General features: G+C 38.8%; 1 pseudogene; it reads left to right on the forward strand.

Annotated features, from left to right (window-relative positions):
* The first annotated feature begins 1,508 nt into the window (after positions 1–1,508).
* Positions 1,509–1,652, forward strand: LOC118636843 (annotated as a pseudogene).
* The last annotated feature ends 19,610 nt before the right edge of the window (positions 1,653–21,262 follow it).

A 21,262-nucleotide genomic window follows, 5' to 3' on the forward strand; every position in this document is an offset into this window, starting at 1 on the left:
AACCTCGAATAGCCACAGCAATCTTGAAAATGAAGAACAAAGTTGGAGGGATCACATTACCAGATTTCAGGTTATACTACAAAGCCACTGTAATCAAAACAGCCTGGTACTGGCACAAGAACAGGCAGATAGATGAATGGAATCAGAGAACCCAGAAATGGACCCAAGACAATATGCTCAATTAATACTTGACAAAGGAGGCAAGAGCATACAGTGGAGTAAAGACAGTCTATTTAATAACTGGTGTTGGGAAAATTGGACAGCTACATGCATAAAAATGAAACTAGACCATCAACTTACACCCTACACAAGAATAAACTCAAAATGGATAAAAGACTTAAATGTGACTCATGAATCCATAAATATCCTAAAAGTAAATATAGGCAACAAAATTTCAGACATCATACCCAGCAGAATTTTCATCACCTAAGGCAATAGAAACAAAGGAGATAATGAACACATGGGACTATCCCAAATTCAAAAGCTTCTGCACAGCAAAAGAAACAACCACCAAAATGGAAAGGCAACCCACTCTATGGGAGAGCATAATTGCCAATGATACATCAGATAAGGGGTTAATTTCAATGTATATAGAGTGCTCATACAACTCAACAAAAGGAAGACCAAAAAAAAAAAAAAATTAATAAATGGGCAGAGGAACTAAATAGACACCTCTCCAAACAGGACATACAAATGGCTAAGAGACATATGAAGAAATGCTCAACATCACTAATCATCAGAGAGATGAAAATTAAAGCAACAACGAGGTATCACCTCACACCTGTCAGAATGGCCACCATCAACAAATCAAACAAGTGTTGGCGAGGGTGCGGAGAAAAGGGGACTCTAGTGCACTGCTGGTGGGAATGCAGACAGGTGCAGCCACTATGAAAAACAATATGGTGTTACCTCAAAAACTTAAAAATTGAACTTCCATTTGATCCAGTGATCCCACTCCTAGGAATATACCCTAAGAAGCCTGAAACACCAATCAGATAGAATATATGTACCCCCATGTTCATAGCAGCACTATTAACAATAGCTAAGATCTGGAAACAGCCCAAATGTCCATCAGTAGACTAATGGATAAAAAAGCAGTGGTACATATACACAATGGAGTACTATGCAGCTATAAGAAAGATCTCATCCTTTGAGAAGACATGGAGGGACCTGGAGAGTATTATGCTAAGTGAAACAAACCAAACTGAGAGAGACAAATATCACATGATCTCATTTATTTTTGGAATATAATGAACATAACAGTCTGAGGAACAGGGTAGTCCCAGAGACGTGGAAGTGGGGTACAGAGTCACAATCCCCAATAGAGGTGAGCAGGAGATAAACCACAGAACTTATATGCATATATGCATGAACAATGGACATGGACAACAAAGCTGGGGACAGGGCGGGGAGGGAGGGGAAGGGGTTATCAGTGGGGAAAAAAGGCAAATCATCTGTAACAAAAATAAATTAATTAAATTTTAAAGAAAAAAAAAGAAGTATATAAATGCTCTGGCCATGGGCAAAGAGACACCTGATCAGTGGTTTTGTTCTTATATCAGTGAAGGGCAAAGCAGACATAATGTCCTTTGTTCATCCTAGCTTAGTGCCTGGGTTGGTGGCCAAAGCTGTTTCATGCCTAGGGCACATAAAAGAAAGAAGTATAAGGTGATCATTCTAAAAAAATATTGGAGGCCCTGGCCAGTTTGGCTCAGCGGTTAGAGTGTCGGCCTGCGGTCCGGAGAGACCCGGGTTCGGTTCCCGCTAAGGGCACGTACTTCGGTTGCAGTTTGTCCCCAGCCCTGGTTGGTCGTGCGGGTGGCAGCCACTCGATGTGTCCCTTCACGTCGATGTTTCTCTCTCTCTCTCCCTTCCTCTCTCTCCCTCCCACTCTATCTGTACAAAAAAATGGAAAAATATCCTCAGGTGAGGATAAAAAAAAAAAAAAAAAAAACAAATTAAAAAAATATTGGAAGTCCTTAAGGTTTGCTAGCATACTGTCTCTAATATCTATTGACTTTGTTCAGTGGGAGCACATCTAAATAATCCATGGGGAGATAGCACGTATCAAACCTCAACCATGGCCTGATCAAATTTTCATTTTATGAATTTAGTTAAGGTTGGAGTTGTCATGAGTGTTCTAGGCTTAGTCAGTACCTTGAAATAAATTAAGCAATATAACCCAGTGATTAAGTGTATAATTTTTCAAATTGAACAAATCAAGAAATATAAAAATGTTATTTATAGATATGGAGATAAATACCAAAATATTTAGCTAAAGAGGTAAAAATTGTTGCTTTTGAGGAATATGAAATGAAATAACAGAAAACTAATCTTTCTCTGAACAATCCTTAACTCTTTAAGCTCTTTAAATTTTTGTTCATAAGCACATCACTTTGATAAAAATAAAAAATAAATTTGAATATGATGTGAACGCTCAGGTACAGATTTTGTAAATCTGAAAAAATCAAAGTTATTGAAGAATGTAATGGTAAAACCTAAGGCAGGGGTTTATTCATCTACTGTTTCACCAGGGGTCAAGCTCTCTATTGAAAATATAGACTACATCTAACACAGCGGTTCTCAACCTGTGGGTCGCAACCCCTTTAGGGGTCAAACTACCCTTTCACAAAGGTCACCTAAGACCATCGGAAAACACATATTTTCAATGGTCTTAGGAACCAAGACACCAAGACACTGCTCCTCAATCCATCTCCAGGTGGTCTGCCCACATGCAGATACGCCCACATACAGATCTGCCCACATACAAGTACCTGGCATGATGACATCATCGCACCAACCCCATCACATACACCCCATACAAATAAAGGTGTATGTGACAGGGTTGGCGCCATAATGTACTTATGCAGACCAGTCACACATGTGTAGAGAGTAGCTACTGTGTAGAAAGCAGCTACTCTGTTAAAAGCAGCTACTATGTAGAAAGCAGCAGTATTGGAGGTACGTAAAATGACACTATGAATTATAATTACTGGGTAAATGTAAAATCATGTACTGTAAAATCATCAACTATTGCAAAAAAAATATCTATACCTTGGGAACTTAATCTGGATGCTGATCCATCTTTTTTATATTCAGCTGTAGTTGATGTGAATACTGCCTCCTTGTGATAGTAACAGGTATGTAAAAAAAAACAACACAGAGAATGGCAAATCATAGGAAACTTTAATGAACTGTATTGACTAAACTATGCCATGTATCATCTTTTGTATTATTAAAGCTATTGTTATATATTATTTTCATTAGCAAACCATCCCATGACAATGGATTGTGTAGAGAAGAATGTTAAGAAAAGAAAATATAGTGAGGATTTTTTACAGTATGGTTTTTACCTCAATCATACAGCAGGAATTGAGAAACCACATTGTGTTATTTGTTGTGAAGTTCTATCAGCTGAATCTATGAAGTTGAACAAACTAAAATGCCATTTTGATAGCAAGCATCTGAGCTTTGCCGGCAAGGATACCAACTATTTTAGAAGCAAAGCTGATGGACTCAAGAAAGCCAGACTTGACACTGGTGGCAAGTACCACAAACAAAATGTAGCAGCCATTGAAGCTTCATATTTAGTGGCACTCAGAATCACCAGAGCTATGAAACCTCACACCATTGCTGAGAATTCACTGTTGCCAGCGGCCAAAGACATTGTTCGAGCTATGATCAAATTTGTTACAAAATTGAGTGCAATTTTCTTATCTAATGATACTGTCCACAGAAGAATAGATGACATGTCTGCTGATATTCTTGATCAGGTAATCCAGGAAATTAAATCTGCTCTACTTCCAATATTTAGCATCCAGCTTGATGAATCTACGGACGTTGCAAACTGCGCAGTTACTGGTTTACATGAGGAATATTAATAATGTCAACTTTAACGATGGGTTTCTTTTTTGCAAACCTCTTGAAATGACAACTACTGCACATGATGTATTTGACACAGTTGATTCATTTCTGAAAGAGCAAATAAGATCTCTTGGGAAAAGGTTTGCGGTGTTTGCACAGATGGTGTTCCAGCTATGCTAGGATGTTGATCTGAATTTCAACGTTTGGTACTGAATGAGTCACCAAAAGTCATTGGAACTCACTATATGACTCATTGGTAAATATTAGCAACGAATACGCTGCCACAAGAGTTACAAGAAGTAGTGAAAAGCATTCTAAGTTCTGTCAATTTTGTAAAGGCGAGCACTTTAAACAGTCGACTGTTTTCACAACTGTGCAATGAGTTGGGTGTGCCAAACAATGCTCTGCTATTTCACACTGAAGTGAGATGGTTGTCAACAGGAAAAGTTTTAAAATGTGTTTTTGAGCTTTGTGATGAACTCAAACTTTTTTTTTTTATCAGAAAGCAAGACCGCAGTTTGAAGCACTTTTCAGCAATAAAAGTGAACTGCAGAAAATAGCTTACTTGGTTGACATCTTTGCCATCTTGAATGAGTTAAATTTAGCACTGCAAGGACCAAATGCAACATGCCTCAATTTGTTTGAAAAGATCTGATCATTCCAAATGAAACTTCAGCTTAAGCAAAAAAAGAAGAAAAATGGATAAAAATTAAACTTACATGTTGCCTACCTTATCTGCTTTTTTTGAGGAACATGACATTGAACCAGACAAAAGGATCACAATGATAATTTCTGTGAAAGAACACTTGCACATGCTTGCAGATGAAATTTCATCATACTTTCCACATCTACCTGACACCCATTTGCACTTGCCAGAAGCCCATTCACAGTCAAAGTTGACGATGTTCCTGAGACAGCAAAAGAGTTCATTGAACTTATTAACAGTGATGCAGTGAGAACTGATTTCTCTACAATGCCAGTTACAAAATTCTGGATCAAGTATTTGCAGTTATATCCTGTTCTGTCTGAGACTGTGGTGCACCTTCTTCTTTCATTTCCAACAATGTATCTTTGTGAAACAGGGTTTTCCAGCTTGTTGGTTATCACATCTAAATACAGAAGTAGACTTGTTGTGGAAGATGATCTTTGTTGTACTCTTGCAAAGACTGCCCTGAGAATTTTTGATCTGGTGAGAAAGAAGCAATCTCAACCTTTGCACTGACGTTGGTTTTTTATGCATACTGTCCCAAAATGTAGCAATGTAGTTACTGTTGTTATATTAAGACTGTTACCCATGCTACACCATGCTTCAAGACAAAATTTTATTTACTTGTAATTAGAAATAAATATTTCACAATATATAATCACATATTGTTTGTGATTAATCACTATGCTTTAATTCTGTTCAATTTGTAACAATGAAAATACATCCTGCATATCAGATATTTACATTATGATTCATAACAGTAGCAAAATTACAGTTATGAAGTAGCAACACAAATAATTTTATGGTTGGGAGTCACCACAACATGAGGAACTGTATTAAAGGGTCGTGGCATTAGGAAGGTTGAGAACCACTGATCTAACAGATCACAAAATAAATCACATTACACTAATCTCTGAATTTCTTGACCAAACTTCAAGTAACTGTCACACACACATGCTTGTGGAAGACATAAATCTACTTCAAATTTAAAGGGGCAATGAGTAAAACAGTCTTATGTTTGAAAGTTCAAGCATCAGGAACACAGACTATTCCCTTTAAGCCTAAGTAATATGTATTTTATTTTTATAACAATGAATTGCATTTCCCTATATCTGCACTATTCACCTGGATGATACCAAGGTATTTATTAATTCCTGAAACCCAGTTCAGCCTAACTCAAATATCTATATTCATATACATTTATTGAGTGTCTATTATGTGCCAGGAGCAAAGGTAGGCAGTAAGAACACAAAGATAGTGACAAAGAGACCTTGCTGTTAAAGTTCTTCATGTCTAGTAGGGAGTTGCAAACATTAAATAAATAAACAAACAAACAAACAAACAAATAAATAACATGAACACAGATGCAAAAATTCTCATAAAAATACTGGCAAGTTGAGCCCTGGCCAGGTGGCTCAGTTGATTGGAGCATCATCTCATACACCAAAAGGTTGTGAGTTTGATTCCCAGTCAGGTCACATACCTCAGTTATGGGTTTGATCCCCAGTCAGGAAGTCAGGAAGTGTATGGAAGGCAACCAATCAATGTTTCTCTGTCCCATCAATGTTTTTCTCTCCCTCTCTCTTTCTCTCTCTAAAATCAATAAAAACATATACCCGGGGCAGGATTTTTTAAAAAATACTATACTAGCAAGTTGAGTTTAACAGCATGGATGGACCTGGAGAGTAATATGTTAAATGAAATAAACCAGTCAGAGAAAGACAAATTCCATATGATTTCACTTGTATGTGGAATCTAATGAACAAAATAAACTAACAAACAAAATAGAAACAGACATAGATACAGAGAACAGACTGACAGCTATCAGAGGGGAGAGGGATTGGAGTACTAGATAAAAAAAAGATGAAGGGATTAAGCAAATAAAAAACATGTATGTGTCTATGAGTTATATATATAGGTGAAGGTATTATATATATGTGTGTATATATGTGTATGTGTGTGTATATATATATATACACACACAGACAGAAGTGATGTGTTAGTCAGAGGTAAGGGGGGTATAGGGTAGGTGGAAGTGGGCAAAGAGGGAAAAATATTGATGAAGAGAGACATTGCTTGGAGCGATGGTGTGCAATGCATTGTGCAGATGATGTTTTGTTAAGTTGTACACTTGAAATGTCTACGGTTTTGTGAACTGTCACCCCAGTGAATTCAATAAAAAATAAAAATGAACATAATTTTTTTTTTTAATTCATAGAAAAAAATATCTGATTTTTGGTAACCAGAGTTGGGGGGTGGAGTGTTTATCAATTAGATGAATGTGGTCAAAATGTACAAACTTCCAGTTATAAGATAAATAAGTTCTAGGAATATAATATACAACATGGTAACTATAGTCAATACTAATATATAATATATTTGAAAGATTTTGAAAGAGTAGATAATATTTCTTATCAGAAGGAAGACTTTCATTTTGTCTTTTTTTGTGTGTCTATATAAGGTGATGGAAGTTAACTAAACTTATTGTGGTAATTATTTCATAACATATTAAAGTCAAATCATTATGGTATATACCTTAAACTTATACAGTGCTGTATATCAATAAAACTGAAACACTTTTTTAAAAGATTAAAACCTGAAGGCATACAAATATGTGAAAATTAACACAATCTTTTTTCCCCTCTTCTACCTGTCCCCACCCCCACCCTCCTTTCCTTCTGGTAATCACCATATTGTTGTCTGTGTCCATGAGAGAGTTCTTTTTTGCTTAATACCTTCACCTATCTCACTAAGCCCCAAAACCCCACTCCCCTCTGACAGCTGTCAGTCTGTTCTCTGTATCTATGTGTCTGTTCAAATTTTCTTCATTTGTTCATTTTGTCCATTAGATTCCATATGTAAGTGAAATGATAGCGTAATGCCTGCTAGGTCCATCCATGCTGCTGCAAAAGGTAAGATTTCCTTCTATTTTAAAGCTGAGTAGTTTCCATTGTGTAAATATACCACAGCTTTTTTTAATCTACTCATCTACCGATGGGCACTTGGGCTGCTTCCAAATCTTGGCTATTGTCAGTAGCTCTACAATAAACATAGGGGTGCATACATTCTTTCGAATCAGTGTTTTGGGTTTCTTTGGATATATTTCCAGAAATGGAATTGATGAATCATAAGGCAGTTCCATTTTTAATTTTTTGAAGGAACCCCATACTGTATTGCACAGTGGCTGCACCAGTCTGCATTCCCACCAACAGTGCACGACGGTTCCCTTTTCTCCACATCATCACCAACATATGTTATTTGTTGATTTATAGATGACAGCCATTCTGACAAGTGTGAGGTGATAACTCATTGTGATTTTAATTTCCATTTCTCTGATGATTACTTAAATTGAGCATTTTTTATATGTCTATTGGCCATTTGTATTTCCTCTTTGGAGAAATGTCTATTCAGGTCCTTTGTGCATTTTTAATTGGATTTTTGGGTTTTGGTGTTGACTAGTATGAGTTCTTTATAAATTTTGGATCTTAATCTCTTAACATGTAACATTGAGAAATATGTTCTCCCATTCAGTGGGTTGTCTTTTCACTTTGTTGGTTTCCTTTGCTGTGCAAAAAATTTTTAATTTTGTGTAGTTCCATTTGTTTGTTTATTTTCATTTTGTTTCCCTAGCCCAAGGAGATATATAAGAAAAAATTTTGCTGAGAGAAATGTCAGAGTTTACTGCCTATGTTTTCTTATAAGATTTATATGGTTTTTAGTCTTACTCCATTTTGAGTTTATTCTTTTGTATGGTGTGAGGAGGTAATCTAGTTTCATTCTTTTTGCATGTATTTGTACAATTTTCCCAACAGCATTTTATTGAATAGACTATCTTTAGCCCATTGTATGTTCTTACTTCCTTTGTCAAATATTATTTGATCAAAAAAGTGTGGGTTTATTTCTAGGCTTTCTCTTCTGTTCCATTGATCTATATGTCTGCTTTTATGCCAGTCCCAGGCTATTTTGATTACGATGGCCTTTTAGTATAGTTTGATATCAGGTAGCATGATACCGTCAACTTTCTTCTCCTTTCTCAAACCTGCTGAGACTATTTTGGGTCTTTTGTGGTTCTATATAAATTTTTGGAATATTTGTTATAGTTCTGTGAAATACTCCATTGATATTTTGATAGGAATTGCACTGAATCTATAGATTGCTTTGAGTAGTATGGACATTTAATGATGTTAATTCTTCCTATCCATGATTATGGTATATGCTTCCATTTATTTGTATCTTCTTTAATTTCTTTTTTCAGTATCTTATAATTTTCTGAGTATAGGTCTTTACCTCCTTAATTAAATTTATTACCTAGATACCTTATGTTTTTGTTGCAATTGTAAATGGGATTGTTTCCTTAGATTCACTTTCAAGCAGTTCATTATTGGTATTGAAAAATGCCATCAATTTCTAAATATTAAGTTTGTATCCTGTTATTTTACTGAATTCATTTATCAGTTCTAGTAGTTTTTTGCTGGAGTCTTTACAATTTTCTGAATACAATATCATTTCATCTTCAAATAAATACAGTTTTCCTTCATTCTTTGAAATTTGGATGCTTTTTATTTTTTCTTCTTGTGTGATTGTTGTGGCTAGAACTTCCAGTACGATGCTGCACAAACACTCATACATTCTAAATTGTGTGCCATTTTGAGCAGTGCAATAAATCTCATGCTGTCCCAATTTATCCCAGCTGGGATATAAATTAGCCCTTTGTCCACAAATAATTAATCACTTAGTAGCTGTTTAAGTTAATATTTTTGAACTGCAGTTGACTGTGGGTAACTGAAAATGCAGAAAGCAAAACCATGGGTAATGGGGGACTATGGTATACTTAAAATTTTATTGAGAGAAGATATTGTATTATATGTTGTTACCACTTAAAATAAAATTTAATAAAAATGATTGTTACCAAAAAATAACCCAACATATATATTCCAAAAATGAGAGGGAATCAAAAGACATGAGTGAACTAAATGTTTATGTCCTCCCAAAATTCATATGTTGAAATCCTAACATTAAATGTGGGATTAGGAGGCAGGAACCTTGATGGGTGATTAATTCATGAGAGTGTAGTTCTTATGTTTTGAATTAATTCCCTTACAAAAGAGACCCCAGAGAGATCTATGACTCCGTTCTCCATGTAAGGTTACAGCAAAAAGACAGCTGTCAAAAAGGAAGTGTGCCCTCACTAAACATCAAATCAGCCAGCAACATGATCTTGGACTTTCAAACTGCAGAACTGTGAGAAATAAATTTCTGCTGTTTACAAGCTACCCATTCTAATTTTTTTGTGTTAGAGCAGCCAAAAGACATGTTAGAAAAAAATTAGTTAAAGTAAACAAAAGGCAATAATGGAGAAAATGAAGAACAAAAGATATGACACATAGAAAACAAATAGTGAAATGGCATAGTCTTTCCTTATGAGTAATTACTTTAAATGTAAATGAATTAAACTATGCAATAAAAAGTCAGAGATTGTCAGAATAGAATATTTTTAATCATCTGACTATATGCTCCATGAAATAGACGCACTTTAGATCTAATTCAAATTTATTGAAAATAAAAAGGTTTTGAAAAATGAAAAAATGGTATTCTGTGAAAATAGTAACCCCCCCACAAAAAAAGGCTGTAGTGGCCATACCAATGTCAGACAAAATTGATTTTATTTTATTTTTTTTAATTCATCTTCCTTGTTGAATGTATTACAGATGTTTCCCCCTTTTTTGCCCCTTGACCCCTTCTCCCCATTTCCGTTCCCTCCTGCCTTCCCCACACTATTGTCAGTGTCCATTGGTTGTGCATATGTGCATAGAAGTTCTTTGGTTTATCTCATCCCACCCTCTCTCCCCCTTTCCCTTTGAGGTTCATCAGTCTAACAACCAATTTGTACTTCTTAATTCCTTCATCTTTTTCACGCACCCTCACTGCCCCCACCCATCTGGCATGCAACAAAAAGTTCTCTGTATCTATGAGTCTGTTTCTGTTCTGCTTGCTCATTTTGTTTCTGTATTCAATTGTTGATAGATATGTATTAATTGCCATTTTGTTTGTTCATATTTTTGTTCTTCTTCGCCTTCAAGAAGACCCTTCAACATTTCATATAATACTGGTTTGGTGGTGATAAATTCCTTTAGCTTTTTCTTGTCTGGGAAACTCTTGATATGGCCATCGATTCTAAATGATAGTTCTGCAGGATAGAGTAATCTAGGTTGTAGGTTATTGCTTTTCATCACCTTGAATATCTCTTGCCACTCCTTTCTGGCCTGCAAAGTTTCTTTTGAGAAATCATCTGATAGTCTTATGGCAGCTCCTTTGTAGGTAATGAACTGCTTTTTTCTTGCTGCTTTTAAGATTCTCTCTTTGTATTTAACCTTTGGCATTTTGATGACAATGTGTCTTGGTGTGGACCTCTTTGGGTTCAACTTGTTTGGAACTCTCTGTGCTACCTGAACTTGTATGTCTATTTCCTTCACCAAGTTAGGGAAGTTTTCTGTCATTGTTTCAAATAGTTTTTAAATTTCCTGCTCTATTTCTTCTCCTTCAGGCACCCCTATGATGTGAATGTTGGCACACTTAAAGTTGTCCCAGAGGCTCCTTACACTATCCTCATTTTTTTTGGATTCTTTTTTCTTTTTGCTGTTCTAGTTGGGTGTTTTCTACTTCCTTGCATTCCAAATCCATGGTTTGCTTTTTGGCTTTACCTACTCTACTATTGATTCCTTGTAAATTATACTTTATTTCAGTTAGTGCATCCTTAATTTCTGACTGGCCCTTTTTTATGTTGTTGATGTTCTCACGAAGTTCCTCAGAGGTCTCCTTAAGTTCCTTGAAGGTCTAAGTCCCTTGGATGTCTCACCAAGTTCCCTGAGCAACCTTATAACCTGTGTTCTGAACTCTACATTTTGTTTAGTTATTTTCCTGGAGTTTTGTTCTTTTATTTCATTTGGGGCATGTTTCTTTGTCTTCTTATTTTGGCTGCTTCCCTGTGATTGTTTCTATATATTAGGCGAAGTTGCTGTGCCTCCTAGGCTTCATAGGGTGGCCTACTGTTGTAAATGTCCTGTAGGATCCAGTGGCACAGTCTCCCTGATCACCCCAGCTGGGCCCTCGTGGTGCACCCCTAGTGTGGACTGTATAACCTTCCCTTATAATTGTGTCTTGATTGCTGTTGGCACATCGATGGGAAGTGTTTACTCAGGCTGGTCAGCTGCAAAAACTGGCTGTGCCCACTAGCTACTACCTTGAAGGATCAGCTGTGTAGGGGCCCACAACACAGACCAAGCCTTACTTCAGCAGGGCTCTGGCACCCACTGAGTCCACTCATTGACTGTGTCACTTGTGGACGTGGTTGGGTGGTGGTGTTTTGATGTGGTATGAAGCTGTCTACCAGGTGTGCTGGCTCTGGGGCAAGGTCAGCCACTGCCTGGTGTTCTACCCAGGGCCACCAGGTATAAGCTACAAAGTGATCTGCAAATGGCTGCTTCTTGTGCTGAGCTTGGAGGTGCCCAGGAAAAGCCAAGTTGTGAACCAAGGCTGGCTGCTTCCAGTGCCAGGCCTGGGGCCACTTAACAAGAGGTATGGGGCTCGCTGAGACTGGTTTCTCTTGAGCCCTGGCTCCATACTGCTCTTGTGGGCTGCTGGTTTGCACAGGTCCCTGTGGAGCCCCCAGTCCCACCGCTGGTGTCTGGGGAGTGCTGCTGCCCAGTGGGGCTCAGCTCCTGCTCAGCCTTTGCTGTAGTTTTTTTTTTTTGGGGGGGGGGTAGTTCTCTGCTGCTGATCTATGCCTCTGTTGCCTGGGGATGGATGACTGGTCCCCAGCCTCTGCTGCTGGGGGTATATCTCGACTCTGATTGGTCTGCTACTGTGGGGGATGGTGCTGGGCTCCCAACCATTTGAGGTCTCTGCAACTGGCACCTTGACAGTTCTACTACTGTGCACTGGTCTGTGTTGACACAGGGTGTCCACTGGCCTGATGGTGCCAGGTGCACTGGTGGGCTCAGGTACAAGATGCTGCTTCTTTGGGAGATTTTAGGAAACTCTGAAGCAGGATCCAAGACAGGCCAATCCTATGGTAAAGCCTTTGGAAACAGCTTGCATGGGCCTAAAAGTTGGGTGGGACGGGGGCTCAGAAAATCACCAGGGCGGGGACGACAGTGTGAGCCAGGTTGCTGGAGTCTCAGATATGGCGGCTGCCTCCCTGCCCTGTGGGGGAAGGGCTCACCAAAGGAAAAATGGCCTCCACCAGCACATCTGACTAGGAGAAAGCTGCTCCTCCAGCCCTCGTCCGGAGGCCAAACAGCTCATTTCTTCCCTGTTCTCTGGTGCCCCTCAAGCTGCCTCCCCTTGGAGCTAAGAGGGAGCAGATCTGAGTAAGTCTCTGCGTGGACTCTTTAAGAAGAACTGCTGGGGCATCCGCCGCCACAGTCTCCCTCTGCCCTCAATTCCTACTGGTTTTACAGCCAGACGATATGGGGACATTTGTCCATGGCACTGGAACCCTGAGCTGGGCAACCGGTGTGAGATGGGTACCTCTCACTCCTGAGTGAAGACCTTCCCAGCCAAGGTGTACCTCCAGATTTTTATCCACCACATGAGGGTGTGAGACCATCCCATCCGCACTTCACCCCTCCTACCAGTCTCGATGTGGCAGCTTCTTTAATCTTAGTTGTAGGACTTCCATTCAGCTTGATTTCAGGTGGTTCTGAATGATTGTTGTGTTGTAGTTTTGTTGTAATTTTTTTATTTTTTTGTTATTTTTATTGACTTTATTTATTTTTGTTACAGATGTTTCCCCTTTTCCCCCCACTGATAACCCCACCCCTTCACTCCCTGCCCTGTCCCCAGCTTTGTTGTCCATGTCCATTGTTCATGCATACAAGCATATAAGTTCTGTGGTTTATCTCTCCCCCACCACACCCTCTCTGGAGATTGTCAGTCTGTACCGCACTTCCATGTATCTGGGACTACCCCATTCCTCAGACTGTTATGTTCATTATATTCCACAAATAAGTGAGATCATATGATACTTGTCTTTCTCTGTTTGGCTTGTTTCACTTAGGATAATACTATCCAGGTCCCTCCATGTCGTCTCAAAAAATAAGAGATCTTTCTTTCTTACAGCTGGATAGTATTCCATTGTGTGTTATGTACAACAGCTTTTTTATCCATTCGTCTACTGATGGACACTTGGGCTGTTTCCAGATCTTAGCTATTGTAAATAGTGCTGCTAAGCACATATATTCTTCCTGATAGGTGTTTCAGGCTTCTTAGGGTATATTCCTAGGAGTGGGGTCACTGAGTCAAATGGAAGTTCAATTTTTAATTTTTTGAGGTAACACCATATTGTTTTCCATAGTGGCTGCACCAGTCTCCATTCCCACTAGCAGTGTACTAGAGTACCCTTTTCTCCACACCCTCGCCAACACTTGTTTGATGATTTGTTGATGGCGGCCATTCTGACAGGTGTGAGGTGATACCTCATTGTTGTTTTAATTTGTATCTCTGTGATGATTAGTGATGTTGAGCATTTCTTCATATGCCTCTTAGCCATTTGTATGTCCTTTTTGGAGAGGTGTCTATTTAGTTCCTCTGCCCATTTTTTAATTGGTTTCTTTGTTTTCCTTTTGTTGAGCTGTATGAGCACTCTATATATATTGGAAATTAACCCCTTATCTGATATATCATTGGCAATTATGCTCTCCCATACAGTGGGTTGCCTTTTCATTTTGGTGGTTGTTTCTTTTGCTGTGTAGAAGCTTTTGAGTTTGACGTAGTTACATGTGTTCATTTTCTCCTTTGTTTCTGTTGCCTTAGGTGATGTATCAGTGAAAATTCTGCTGCGTATGATGTCTGAAATTTTGTTGCCTACAGTTTCTTCTAGGATTTGTATGGATTCATGAGTCACATTTAAGTCTTTTTCCATTTTGAATTTATTCTTGTGTATGGTGTAAGTTGATGGTCTAGTTTTATTTTTTTGCATGTAGCTGTCCAATTTTCCCAGCACCATTTATTAAAGAAGCTGTCTTTACTCCACTGTATGTTCTTGCCACCTTTGTCAAATATCAATTGAGCATATTGCCTTGGTTCCATTTGTGGGTTCTCTGTTCTGTTCCACTGGTCTATATGCCTGTTCTTGTGCCAGTACCAGGCTGTTTTTATTACAGTCGCTTTGTAGTATAACCTGAAATCTGGTAATGTGATCCCTCCAACTTTGTTCTTCATTTTCAAGATTGCTGTGGCTATTCGAGGTCTTTTTTGGGTCCATATGAACTTTTCGAGTATTTGTTCTATTTTTGTGACATATGTCGTTGGTATTTTGATGGGGATTGCATTGAATCTATAGATTGCTTTGGATAATATGTACATTTTAATTATGTTAATTTTTCCAATCCATGAGCAAGGTATGTGTTTCCACTTTTTTATATATTCCTCTATTTATTTTTTCAATGACCTGTAGTTTTCTGTGAATAGGTCCTTTATTTCTTTGGTTAAGTTTATTCCTAGATATCTTAAATTTATTTTTGCTGCAATGGTAAATAGTATTGTTTTTTTTTAGTTTCTCTTTCTGTGATTTCATCATTGGTGTATAAGAATGCCATCGGTTTCTTGACGTTAATTTTGTGTCCTGCTACTTTGCCAAATTTATTTATTAAGTCTAGTAAATTTTTGATGGAGTCTTTGGGATTTTCTACGTATAGTATCATGTCATCTGCGAATAATGACAGTTTCACTTCCTCTCTCATTTGGATACCTTTTTTTTTTTTTTTTATCCTCACCTGAAGACATTTTTCCATTTTTTGTGCAGATAGAGTGGGAGGGAGAGAGAAAGAGAGAAACATCGATGTGAAAGGGACACATCGAGTGGCTGCCACCGCACGACCAACCAGGGCTGCGGACAAACTGCAACCGAAGAAAGTGCCCTTATCGGGAACCGAACCCGGGTCTCTCCGGACCGCAGGCCGACGCTCTAACCGCTGAGCCAAACCGGCCAGGGTCATTTGGATACCTTTTAGTTTTTTCTTCCTGTCTAATTGCTGTGGCTAAGACTTGCAGGACTATGTTAAATAAGAGTGGCGAAAGTGCGCATCCTATTCTTTTTCCTGTTCTTAAGGGAAATGCTTTTAGTTGTTGCCCATTTAGTATGATGTTGGCTGTTGGTCTTTCATATATGGCCTTTATTATGTTGAGATAGGATCCCTCTATTCTCAGATTTCTGAGTGCTTTTATCAGAAATGGGTGCTGGATTTTGTCGAATGCTTTTTCAGCATCTATTGATATGATCATATGATTTTTATCTTTCATTTTGTTTATGTGGTGTATCACATTTATTGATTTGCAAATATGGTACCAGCCTTGCATCCCTGGGATGAATCCCACTTGGTCATGGTGAATAATTTTTCGGATGTATTTCTGGATTCAATTTGCTAATATTTTGTTCAAGATTTTGGCATCTATGTTCATCATGGATATTGGTCTGTAGTTTTCTTTCTTTGTAGTGTCCTTTTCTGGTTTTGGAATTAGAATTATGCTGGCCTAATAGAATGAGTTTGAACATCATCCTTCTTCTTGAATTTTTTGAAATAGTTTGAGAAGAATGGGTATTAGTTCTTCTTTCAATGTTCAGTATAATTCCCCAGTGAAGCCGTTCGGGTCTGGGCTTTTACTCGCTGAATAAGTCTTGATTATATGTTCAATTTCATTTGTTGTTATTGGTCTGTTCAAGTTTTCCACCTCTTCCCAGTTCAGTTTTGGTAGATTATGTGTTTTTAGAAATTTGTCCATTTTGTTTAGATTGTCTAATTTGTTGCCGTATTATTGTTCATAATATTTGTTAACAATCCTTTGTATTTCTGTGGTGTCAGTTGTTATTTCTCATCTTTCATTTCTGATTTTGTGTATTTGGTTTCTCTCTCTTTGTTTCTTGGTGAGTCTAGCTAAGGCCCATCAATCTTGTTTATCTTTTCAAAGAACCAGCTCTTTGATTCATTGAGTCATTGAATTTTTATTTATTTTTTTATTTTTTTGGTCTCCATGTCATTTATTTCTGCTCTGATCTTTACTATTTCCTTCCTTCTACTTGCTCTGGGATTTTCTTTTTGTTTGCTTTCTAATTCTTTAAGATGTGAGGTTAGATAGTTTATTAGAAACTTTTCTTGTTTCTTGAGGTAGACCTGAAGTACTATGAACTTCCCTCTCAGTACTGCTTTTGTTGCATCCCATAGATTTTGTGTTGTTGTATCTTCATTTACATTGGTTTCCAGGAAGTTTTTAATTTCTTCCTTGATCTCCATGGTAACCCATTTATCATTCAATAACATGCTATTTAGCCTCCATATTTTCAACTGTTTTTGCATGTTCTTCTTGCAATTGATTTCTAGTTTCATGCCATTGTGATCTGAGAATATGATTGATATGATTTCATCTCCTTGAACTTGGAGAGACTTAGTTTGTGCCCTAACATGTGGTCTATCTTTGAGAATGCCCCTTGTGCACTTGAGAAGTTGTGAATTCTGAGGTTTTTTGGTGTACTTCTCTGTAGATATCTATTAAATCCATTTGATCTAGTTCTTCCATGTTCATTTTTTTCCTAGATGATCTATCCAGTGATGTCAGTGTGGTGCTGAAGTTCCCTGCTATTGATTTCTCCTTTGAAGTCCTCCAGAAGATTTTTAATATATGTTAGTGCTCCTATATAGGGTGCATATATGTTTACCATGTTATATCTTCCTGTTGGATAGATCCTTTCAGTATTATGTACTGGCCTTCTTTGTGTCTAGTTATGGTCTTCATTTTGAAATCTACTTTATCAGATATGAGCATTGCTACCCCAGCTTTTTTTCATTTCCGTTTGCTGAAAGATTTTTTTCATCCCTTCACTTTCAACTTATGTGAGTCGTTTGTTGTGAGGTGGGTCTGTTGTAAACAACATATTGTGAGTCATGCTTTCTTATCCAGTCAGCTACTCTGTGTCTTTTTTTCGGAGCATTCAAACCATTCACATTTAAGGTGATAATTGATATGTACTTATTTATTGCCATTTTTGTTAATGTGGTTACATTTTTCTCCCTATTTCTTCTACTAATTACAGCAGTGCTTTTAGCATATCTTGCAGTGCTGGTTGGGTGTTAATATATTCCCTCAGTTTTTCTTTTTCATCTGGGAAGCTCTCTATTTGACCTTCTATTTTGAATGATAGCCTTGCTGGGTAGAGTATCTTGGATTCAGATCCTTGTTTTTCATGACCTTGATTACTTCATGCCATTCCCTTCTGGCCTGTAGTGTTTCTTGTGAGAAGTCAGCTGAGAGCCTTATAGGGTTTCCTTTGTAGGTAACCTGTTGCTTATCTCTTGCTGCTTTTAGGATTCTTTCTTTGCCTTTAATTTTTGGCTTTTTAATTACTATGAGTTTTGGTGTGGGCCTGTTTGGGTTCTTCTTACTTGTGGCTCTCTGTGCTTCTTGGACTTGAATGCCTTCTTCCTTCACCAAGTTCAGAAAGTTTTCTGTCACTATTTCTTCAAATATATTCTCTAACCCTGGTCCGTTTTCTTCTTCTTTGGGGACTCCTATGATGCGAATATTATTATGTTTCCAGTTGTCCCACAGTTCTCCTAAGGTATCTTCCTGTTTTTTCATTGTTTTTTTCCTTTTGGTTTTCTGATTGGTTGATATTTTCGACCCTGTCTTCTAATTCACTGATCCAGTCCTCAGCTTCTTCTACTGTGCTGGTTTGTCCTTCCAATGTGTTCTTAATATCTGCTATGTGATTCTTCATTTCCACTTGGCTGGTTTTCATTGTTTCTATATATTTACTCATGGTGCTGATGTCCTTACTCATACTGTTGGCTTCCTCAAGATCATGGCTCTGAACTCTACCTCTGATAATTTGCTTAGGTGCATTTCATTTATCTCTTCTTTGATAGAGTTCCCTTGTTCTTTCATTTGGGATTTGTTTCTTTGTTTCACCATTTTGGCTATCTCAGTGGGTTTTGGAGCCTGCCAAATTTTCCCTGTGGGTGTTGGTGTTCTGCTGTTTGTGGCTCCCTCTGCTGGGTTTGGATGAGCCTTAGTGGGCCCACATTAAACACCACTGTCAAGTCTTACTTTCCTGGGTAGATTTGCAAGCCCAAGAAAGGTTCAGTTATCCTCTAGCTTTTGCCTTGTGGCTAGTAGTCTCAGTTACTCAGTGCCTTGGAATGTAACCCTGGTGTTCTGCACAAGAGGATTTCCAGAAGGTGGGAAAGATGCTGGTTGTTAATGAGCCTCAATTTGCATTTCTTTGCCTCACCTGGGAAAGTCTGAATATCTGAAGGGGTGGCTGCTGCTTTTCCCATAGCTCTGGGAAGGAGCACAGTGACCACTGTGCTTTGTGGCCACACTCAGCAAAAACTCTGATTGCTCTCCAAATCCCAGGTGTCCCCACAGAGTTCCAGCCCAGTCTGCCTTCCCTCTGCTGTAGCCTCCAGGTGAGTGGTTGTGGTTATTTCAGGGCTCTGTTCTGGCTCTCTGCCCTATGGTGCTGGCTTTGTCTTTATTCCCCAAGGGTGCTGGTCACAGCTAAGACTGCTGCTGTCCGTGGGCTCCCATCCTGCCACCCTCTCAGGCCTCTGCAGATCCTACCAGTGGCCCTGGTTATATGGTTCTGTCCTGCTGCTTTTCTGTTGCTTTTTTTCTGAGGATTTGTCTTTATTTTATTTGTAATTCCTGTTTGGTCCTGAGAGATTGTCTGTGTGGCTTCTATTCACTCCGCCTCCATTTTTCACATCCTCTATGCCTATCATGTGTGCAGCTGGGACGCACAGGCCTTACTGGTGCCACAGCACCCTGCAGGTCCCCGTGGGTAACTGGATTACACTGTCCCTTTGGGGACACAGCTCTATGCCTATGTTATGAGCTGCTGGTTGCACAGGCCTCTCTCGTGCTTCAGCACCCTGTAGGTCCTGCCGGTAATTGGGTGGCACAGTCCCTGCTGGTTCACACAGGCCTCTGTGGTGCCCCTGCATCCTGCAGGTCCTGTAGGCAGGCAGCTGAATATCACCAGTTTCTCTTGGGTTCAGGCTTTCCACTGCTCTTGTGAGCTACTGGACAGCACAGGCCTCTGTGGAGCCCCAGCTCTTGCTTCTGGCAGCTGGGGAGTGCTGCTACCCCTTGGGGCTCAACTCCTGCTCAGCTTTTGTTGTAGTTTTTGGGGATGGGTCTCAGCTACTGGTCTGTGCTTCTGTTGCCTGGGGATGGATGTCTGCTCCCCAGCCTCTGTTGCTGGGGTATATCTTGACTCTTACTGGGCTGCTACTGTGGGAGATGGTGCTGGGCTCTGGGCTGTCTGCAGCTTCCAGGACAGGCACCTTGGGAGCTCCACTACTGTGCACTGGTCTGTGTTGACACAGAGTGTCCACTGGTCTGATGGTGCCAGGTGCGCTGGTGGGCTCAAGTTGCTTGGCCCTAGTAGCTCTCACTGCCTCCTCCCAGGGAAGAACTGGGATCTTCCAAAATGGTGGGAGGGAGAAGAGCCCTGAAGGGCCACTTACTGTGGTAGCCAGCTGCTCCTGTCCACAGCACGGGAACTTTCTGCTCCGTGGCTCTGCACTGCTCGGGTTGGTCGTCCACCTTTGCATCTATTCACACTCTTTCACACACTCGCTCACTCACTCACCCTCCCTCTGGTCCTGCCCACCGCCATCTCTTGTTGTAATTTTGATCCACAAAATTTATTTTAATTAAAGAACTACAAGACAAAGAAAGACATTATATATCAATAAAAAGAAAATCTCATCAGAAAGTTATAAAAATTATGCAAATACAGTGTATCACAAAAATGTATGCACATTTTAAAAATATGTTTTTATTGGTTTTTGGAGGGGGGGGAGAGGGAGAGAAAGATAGAAACATTGATAAGAGAGATACATCAATGCCATAAAATATCAGACAAGCAAAGAGATCTATCTGAAATTTTTAAAAACTTTCTTTTTTTTGACATTTCTTTTTTCTTTGTATTAATTTATTTTTTATTAATTTATTTTTGTTACAGATATTTATCCTTTTTTCCCCATTGACACCCTCCTCCTCTCCCCCCCACCCCATGCCCAGTTTTGTTGTCCATGTCCATTGATTATGCGTACATGCATATAAGTTCTCTGGTTTATCTCTCCCCCACCACTCCCTCTTCTGAGGGTTGTCAGTCTGTACCCCACTTCCACATCTCTGGGTCTACCCTGTTCCTCCAGACTGTTATGTTCATTATATTCCACAAATAAGTGATATCATGTGATGTTTGTCTTTCTCTGCTTGGCTTGTTTCACTTAGAATAATGCTCTCCAGGTCCCTCCATGTCGTCTCAAAGGATAAGAGATCTTTCTTACAACTGCATAGTACTCCATTGTGTATATAAAAAATCTTTCAACAAAGAAAAGCCCATAACCATAGTGAATTCCTCAAATCATTTAATAAGAATTAACTGCAATTCCTCTCAAACTTTTTTAAAACAGATGAATGAACACTTTGTAACTCATTTTATGAAGTTATCATTACCTTGATACCAAAGTAAGACAAAGATATCTCAATAAAAAAAAACTACAAACTAGTATCCTTTTTGAACATACATGCAAAAATTTTGAAGAAAGTACTAGCAACTGGAATCAAAAAACATGTTAAGAAGATTATATCTCTTGGCCAATTGGGATTTATTCCAGGAATGCA

The sequence above is a fragment of the Molossus molossus genome, unplaced genomic scaffold (assembly GCF_014108415.1).
Source record: "Molossus molossus isolate mMolMol1 unplaced genomic scaffold, mMolMol1.p scaffold_m16_p_2, whole genome shotgun sequence".
NCBI classification, from domain to species: Eukaryota; Metazoa; Chordata; class Mammalia; order Chiroptera; family Molossidae; genus Molossus; species Molossus molossus.